Below are 8,981 nucleotides of genomic sequence, written 5' to 3'. Positions count from 1 at the left end.
ACATCAAATCACGTTCAGACAACTCGAAATTGGAAGTCAGGTCCTTCTTTACTGTATCAAAATAAACAACTGCCAATGTTTTCATTGAGTGGGTGGCAGAGTTATCGACACATATAGGAGAAGCATAACTACACAGAGAGTTGAAGGAAGCTACATCCCTCTCAAGGTTGGGGCTAGAAACACAAATACTTGTGTGTCTCAAGATAATAGACTGAAGGTCCAGGGTCCGCAGGCACGACGCCAAGTAGCAATATTGCATAGTGTCATGCATCGAGTGAACACCCAAACCACCCAACCTGAGAGGAAAGGTGGCAAACCTCTGCGGCAAGGGACCAAAACCAGGGTCTTCACATGTGATCACATGTCGTAGGAACTTGTAAAGTCGAGTGTCAAACAACTCCTGAGCCTTATATAAATAATCAGGCAAAGTAGTGCGTAAGGCAAAGTACAAACGGGAAACTCCAGCACAATTTCTAAACAAAAGAAGTTCACACTGTGGATCTTCAAGTTTCTCAGCCGCGTCGATGGGCTCCATTGTTTTATGCACTCTTTTTACGGCCAGGTCCATGCAAAATTGGGCATCCAGACTAACAGGAGCACCTAAAAGCTTGACTCCCTTCTCCGGTTTACTAATATCAGACGGAAAAATGCCACCTGTGATGGATACTCTAGGGTCAGGGGAGGGCCAAAACAATTCGGTCTTCTTGATGTTCAAAAACAACCCCATATCCACGCCCTCCTCTTGTATGATCTTTAAAGATCTTGCAACCATCATAGTATCACCAATAACCCTACCATCGTCAAGATACCATGCCTGTATTTCTAAATCACATCGTTCTGTAATGCTCAAGATTAGAGGGTGGAGAGTAAGAACAAACTAAAGTGGACCCAAGGGATCACCTTGTTGCACCCCTTGGGCTGAAGAAAAAACATGATCTCTGTAATACAAGCGTGCCGGAGAAGCGTAACAAAATTCAACCCAACGAGATATCGAAGGACATAACCTGCGTACCTCTGCAATCATGAATGTTATATCAATGAGATTGAACGCATTAGTGAAGTCCACCAACAACATGGATAGATTATTTTGACCCCCTTTCTCTTCCAAGACACGGTTCACCGCATGTAGAATTGCCTCTTCATCGCATTTAGCTCCCACTCCAAACTGAAAATCACACAGGTAAGCGTTCATTTCCTTTCCAACAAAGGATGCAGCACACTTAGAGACAAGACGTCTCCAAATTGTACCAACTGAAATTGGGCGCAAACCACCTCCGGTCTTAATGAGTGGAGTTAGAGGGGCACTACCTACGAATTCCCCCAAAGCAGATGGACATGAGCCAGAAAGACACAAATTGACCACATCTGCGATGGGAGTGATTAGTTCATCCGATATAACTGCCGCAGGACCACTGAGAATATCAAGGAGATGTTGCGCACGGAGTCCATCTCGCCCACAAGTTGTCCCTTTAGGAAAACTCTTTAATCTTCCCAAAACTAACTCATTAGAAGCTACTATGGCAGCCTGTGTAGGTGGGCAAGAGGGGATTATCGGAGCAGACGCAACTGGATGCTTGCATTTCAGTTCATCTAGCGTGCCCTCATTGTCAGGTGCAATCCCACTCGAGGTTAGAGTACGTATCACAGCAGTATATAATCCATTCCTAAGCTTGTCGCCGCACAACCTCAGGTTAGTAGTTTCCTGATCTTCCCGTTTAGGTTTCTTCTTAACCTTCTCTAGTTCTTTCTTTCTCTCTTCATGAAGCGTCAAAACTTCTTGTATCAGCATAACACACCCATTTGGTTCGCCCCATAGACGCAGTGCAGGATTAATGGAATTAATCTGAAGTTTTTTTTACGGGTGTTAGATCTCTCCTCTTGATCACTCTCGGCAACATGAAGGATGCAGACAGGGAAGAGCAGGAGTTGTAACCATGATGACAATTCGTTAGAATAACTTTCTGCAACACAGTCTTGAAGGTACGAGCAAAGTGCAGACGACACTTAACTGGGATGCTGGAGACTGTGGGAATCTGGGCTAGAAAAACCGTGTTCAAAATCTCAAGCCCTAGAGTTGGTGCAGCTTCTTCCAGTACAACTACAGGATCCGAAACATCAATGTTAATCGGAGCAGTGATGCCATGTATCGTAACTGAAGAAGGGGCGAGCTCATTCTCGGTCAGATGCATGCATTTCCTTCCCAAGGCATAAACATGCATACATTGAGTACATAACCAGCTATCCAAGTGATGCAAGGTAGATTGCCAGGCTTGGTAGATATCACAACGACTGCGTAACCTTTCACGACATTTGTCAGTTCCTCCATCACTTTTGTAATGTAGGTTTTTTAAGTGATTGAACAGGTAAACCTTAAGCAAACCCTTCCCACCAACACCATTCTTGCACCCATCAAAACCTTTAAAAGGACATTGATAAAGATCAGTTCTTTCACTAGAAACAACATTCCTAGGGTTAATACAGGGGGTTGCAGACACAGTCGAGGAACTAGGTTTTACGGAGGTATTAACCCTAGATATCAAAACCCTGAGAGAAAAAGAAACTAACTGCCAAGGGATTTAGTTTCAATTAATTTTTTATTTTACAAAATTAATTAAAGTCAGGTCACAAACAGTCAGCGTCAGTCAACGTCCAGTCCAGGTACCAAACCCTAACGTTGGACAAATGTTAGACCAAAGCCTAGTGTTGGTCTAAACCTGAGTACTAAACACCAATTATCCCTATTTGTTTTTCAATTTCCATCAAAATCAAAATTAAATCCTAATCAATCACAAACAACAATTGAAATCTAATTTCTTTTTGGGTTTTGAAAAAAAAACCCAAAAACAGACAATTCAAGTGATTGAGTTAAATCCCTTTAAACCATTCCTTTTAAGTGGTACTCTACAATGATTTACCTTTAAATCTTTAAAATTCACTTATTAAATTTTCTGAAAATCCACCCAGAATCGGTTTATAGATGCACTATATTAATCCGATTGTGGCAGATATCGGTTTTTAATGTGAACCTACATAATCTGATTCTGGGTTGGTGTGATGAACATCAACTATAATCGGTTTACACTAATACACACATCAACCGATTCTGGTTTCAGTTTCGGATCATCTTGGACCATTTGTAATCCGATTATTGAGATAAAAATCTCTGTAACTTTTTCTTCCAACAATCGGATTACATTATCATCCATATAAACTGATTCTGAAAAATCTGCAGCAAACTACCTCCAAAATCGGACTATATAAATGTATTAGAAGTCCGATTCTGTTACAAATTTTATGAGTCCAAGGTACCCAAAAAATAAAACCACTTTCATTCATTAAGCTTGGTTCAAGTTTGCAAAATACAATATAAGAAAGCGACAAAATATAAGCATCCGATAGATCAAGTTTTTAACATAAGGAAAATACTTATTCCATCAGATGGAGACCATCAAATTGATCCGGCCCGATCAATTCCTCCCATCGCCTCATGTTGGGATTGTAAGTCTGATTAAGGACTTGGTGAAAAAATATCAAACTTTACAATCGGTTCATGTCTCGTATCATGTAATCTGATTTTTGTTCTCATTTCTCTGGGATCTTTTTTTCTCCACAATCGGATTACATATACACATAAATAATCCGATTGTGAACTTCGTGTATTCTACGTGATTATTCAAGTGAAGAAATCGGATTATGCACATCACTAACAAAAATCGATTTCCGTCACGTACCCATCGCGCCCAAATTTTTACTACAATCGGTTTATGTGGTGACTAACAACAACCGATTGTTGTACCCAATTTGGGGATTTTACCCAGAATCGGTTTATGTGGTGCTGTCGAATAAACCGATTCTGGGTTAAAGTTTTGAAAAATTATCCCTTTTTGGGCGATTGGGACATGCAAATACATGTTTGTAGATCGTTACAACTCATACATGTTTATTAGAAGCATTATCACCTTCTTCTTCACGACGATATTGTTCTTGTGCTTGAATATAATCCTCAAGCATTCTTTGGTTGTCATGCTCTTCTTCATTCAACAAATTATCCAATTCGGTAGGATCGAATTCATCACTACTAGAGTCTTCATCATCACTATAAAGTTTCATTTTTGCTAAAAAAATCACAAACCCTAGTTTTTTCTTTTTTCCCTCTACTTCTTCTTTCCCTCCAAACCTTAAAAAAGAAAATGAATTTCTACTCTAATCCTAACACTATAATCAAACTCAAACACTAATTAATTTAATAAATATTAACTTAATTAATCATCACTAATTTAATAAGGACATATTAGGCATTAACATAAATAGTGGATAAGGGGTTTCTAGAAATTACTTCTTAATGACCCTATTTTGTCATGTAGCTATAGGCCCCAATTTAGCGAGGATAAAAAGGTACCTTTATACTCCATCTAAGTTTTTTGATTTATAATTTCATTTTTCTTGATTTAATGGTACAAACATATTTATGAAACTGATCCAACATATTTATAGTTTTTTGGTTTATTAGTTACAGAGAAGAAACTAGACAAATATTTACAATTTTTGAATAATACCTATACAGAAAAAATTGGAGGAGTATACTGAGTTTGTGTATAATACCATCACAGAAAATACTCGTGGATAAAATAATGGTTTTTCTGTGAATAATTACTGCATCAAAAATGCTTTTTCTCTGAATATTTTAATTAGCTGGTCACTATTCTTATTCTTTTTTGTGATTATTTTAAAGATAATTTTTTTTCTCCGTCTCCATTATCCTAAAGGAATTATCGTGTATTTTCTCCGTCCCCATTGGGCTCTCTTGATATTTTCTCCGTCTCCATTAACTATTCATGATCAATTTCTGCTCGATCAATAATAATAATTGAAGCTTAAAATCAATACAAGCGACATATAAAAGCAACTGTAATTGAAATGTCTGTTTAATTTCATTTAAGGATATGTTTTCAATTTTTGTTTGTATTTCTTTTTCTTACAGATCCATTTGAATTCAGTTTTTTGTTTAAACTTATTAATTGTTTGATTTAATGATACCTTTTCGATTTTGTTTGTATTTCTTTATTTTATTGATTTGTTGAGATGTAATTTTTTGTTTTAATTAAGACTTTATTTGTGTCTTCATTGTAATGTTGATTCATTATGATTTGTTTAAAATTATCATTTGTTTTAATTTTTGTTGATTCATTAAGATTTGTTTTTAGTTCAGACTTTATTTCTTTTTAAAAATAGATCAATTCCAGTAGATGTTGAGTTGAAAAATTAAATATAATTCCTCAAAAAAGACATGGATGATTCACTGAATTCGGTAAGATGAATTTTTCAATATATTTAAATTGTTGTGAATTAATGTGTCAGCTTACATATCATGTGAATAGTTCAACACATAGTATATGTGGATAATATCTACACAAAATAAATCATTTATAATTTAGCCAGAGTTCAAATATATTTAAGCTCTTATGTATTGATATATTTTCTTTTATTTTTGTTAATAGTATTCTCCTTCTGTACTAGATATAACCGCTGACATTGAGAATGACTTTTTATCCAAAAAAAACATTGAAAAAGAACAAGACCTTTATTCAAATACTGCAGTTGAAAATGAAATACTTAGGCAACAAGACAAAGAATATCAAAATGAAGGAAATGAGCAAATAACTACAAGAGTGTCCGTTGAAGAAAGTACATATTGGAAGTATGAGAAATTAAGATCAACTATCAAGACAAAATGGGAAATGATGCATCAAATGAAGTCTAACAATGAAAGCATTAACGTGAAAATGGAGGAAATAATGAATGAAATTTACTTCGAAGCTTTCTAACAAATTTCCGTAGTAGCGAGTACTCTAGAAGAAAAATTGTATCTGAATATACAAGAACAAGAAATTTTGGATCCAAATTTTGATATTTATGGAATAAAATTTGTTAAAGAAAAGAAATACGCAGCAAAGGATTTGGAAACAGAGGTTCAGATGCTTCAAAAAGAAAAAGGAATAAGAAATCCAACACCAGTAAGATTTAAAATTACAATACTTTATATCTAACATGTTATATTTATGTTGTGGATATTTACTGCACACACTCTTTTAGTTATTAAAAAGTCTCTAATTTGTCAATTGATTACAGCCATAGTCTTCTGAACTAAATAAAGAAGCAGCCAGAGCAATCATGGGTGTCCTGGATGACACTATAGGTTATTTACAAAAAAAAAAGGTTTGTAAAAAATGGATTCTTTATTTACAAATTTTTAAAAGAAACTTTTTAAAGTCATTTAAAAGAAAAATCTTAACATTTTTGTTATTTTTATCTAGGGTATACCTATCAAAAGAGTTGTGAAAGAGCTGAAGTTTATTCCTTTCTTGGTTAATAAATTGCTGGAGCTGAATGAAATTGAAACAAGCACAAATGAAAAGTTGTTAGAAGAATTCTTTCAAGGGGCCCGTATTTATGCTTCTCTATATGAACCATATCTGAGTGATGACAGTACTGAAGAATTATTTTCTTTTCCATTAGTATCGATTGCATATGTTGGGTTACAAACTCTATTTTGTATATTTACAGTTTTCAGAGCTATAAAAATCCGCTGAAAGAGCTATCATGACTCCTAGATAAAACTCTTTGTTCTTGCGAAGTAACAAAACTTGACGATAGTGAAGTTCCAAATTTGTGTCTTGACAATGATGTACAGGAATACAATAGGTTGAGGTTGAGCAAGATTCTGTCAAGATTCAAACGGTTGGGAAAAAGGAGGAAAAAATTGAAATCGTAACAAATATGAAAGTGAAAATTGAACGAGAGCTTACCTTGAGCCAAATACACGAAGACTGTTTTCTTCATGAAACTTTTGTACCTGAAAACTTATGTGGAAGAGTTCTATAAAGTCCACAAACAAGTAGCCCAACCTTTTCATTAGGATTTGGTTTTTCCACAAAAGATTTTGAACAAGTATTGTTTTTTTCATCTTTAACTATATATTGTACACACATTTTGTTTGTGAACTACAACCAAAGAAATATCTAAAAAGGATTTTGAACAAGTATATAGTTTGTGGATAATATCATCACAGTAAATATGTGTGAGTACGTTCTACACAGAATGATTCCTTCTTCAGATATATATTTTTTTTTATTCTCATTACTGAAACATGAAGGATTCTTTCTTTTAGATAAAATTTTGTTTTTGTATATAAATTCAGGGTTCCAAAATAGAGGAGGGACCAAGTGAAATTTCAACAAGCAAATGAGAAATATCAACGGACGAACAAACAGAAATACTTGTAGGAAGTCAAACATCAATGGATGATGAACCACTCATTAAACGACTTGATAAAATTTCAAACAAAAGGTAGGCGCTGATAGTACCAGAAATACAACCAAAGGTTGCCACTCCAACAAAGGATGTAATTGCTCGGATACAAAAGGTACAAAAAAGATATAAATCTGTCATCATTTATATATTAAAAAAATAAAATCATCATTTTAACAAGTTTCATCTATTTTCTCTTCAAGATGCTGAAGAAGCCAATTGCTATTGAAAGTCTAGAAAATTCTATTAATAATTTAGTGGACCATATGCCACTGGAAAATCTAGAAAAATATATTGATACTTTAGTGGACCTTATTTCTGCTTCGGTTGTTCAAAGCACAAAACCAGAAGGATCCATTTTTACAAAGGTTTGAAATCATACGTCAAAAAATAAAAAGTGTATTTGAATTTCTTCTATCTGTAATGAAATGCAAAATATGCAGGAAACAAATCTGAGTTTGAAAAGAAAAAATGAAGACCAGGAGAGCAAACATAAAGACAAAAAGGAGCGAGTAAACCCAGTTATCTCCACTGTTTCAATTCAGATTTCTGATAAGGATAAAAGCAAAATGAAGTCAACAATTGCCTCCACATCCAAAACACAGTTAGCACGTGAAGTTTGCAAAATTAAGATGAGATCAACTGGCACGCAACTGAAGAATAATGTCAATAAGACCAAACTATTTTTGTAAATGGAGCAACACCAGCAAGATGTTGTGCTGAAGTTCTTCAAAAAAGCAACAACAACGTAAGATCTTGTTTATAAAATTTCGTTTAGTTTTCAATATTAAGTTTTCAATAATGAAATTAAGTTTTCAATATTATGAAAATTGCAGGTCAATTGCTTTTAAAGTAACTTCAAAGTTTGACGATGAGGATGAGTACAGAGTTTGCATATCAGGGAAATATATCGAGGACTTGATGTTTAATGCATTTTTGGACACCAGTATCCTTATATACAAAGTTTATAAGCTCTTGAAAGCATTTGAGGAAGATACAATCAATAAGTATATCAAAGTACTATACCTGGATGCAAAGTCTTTGGTGAGTCATTACTGAATTTAATATTTTCACATTTTTGTGGGGGGAAACCCATCATAAAGATATACAAAAAAAAATCTTCTGGTAGTATTAGTTTTGAAAATAAGTGAATAATGAATTCATTTCGTACTTGCTACTAAGTTATTTTATGAAATTCTTTTCAGTTTTTTGTCCAACACAAAGATACCATGCCAACATCATTGAAACACGCAGTTACATTACCGATATCAAATATGACTTCTAGTGTGAAGAAGATCATGATATCATTGTACCATGAAGAGTTGGATCCTACACAACATTGGACTTTGCTGGAGTACTTTGTCCAGAAGAAATATTTCTTGCACTACAATTCATGGTCTGACTAATCAAGAGACCACTGCTATACAAATGCCAAAAAAAGTGGCAGATGAATGCTTGGGAGCAATCAACAAGTTCATGGAGAAGGAAGGCTTAAAGAAGGTTTCTAAAGCTATGGTCTATGATGCTCCAGCACCACAACAAGGGCAGTCTAATGACTGCTTACTGTATGCTTGTCATTTTATGAAAAGACAATCACTAAATGAAAACCATGATGAATTTCAAAGTAGCATGGCAGATTCAGCGCTGCCGAAAGAGAAGATTCATAGGAAGAG

Source organism: Papaver somniferum, chromosome 7 (genome assembly GCF_003573695.1).
Source record: "Papaver somniferum cultivar HN1 chromosome 7, ASM357369v1, whole genome shotgun sequence".
Taxonomy (NCBI): Eukaryota; Viridiplantae; Streptophyta; class Magnoliopsida; order Ranunculales; family Papaveraceae; genus Papaver; species Papaver somniferum.
Note: the sequence above shows the minus strand (reverse complement) of the source record.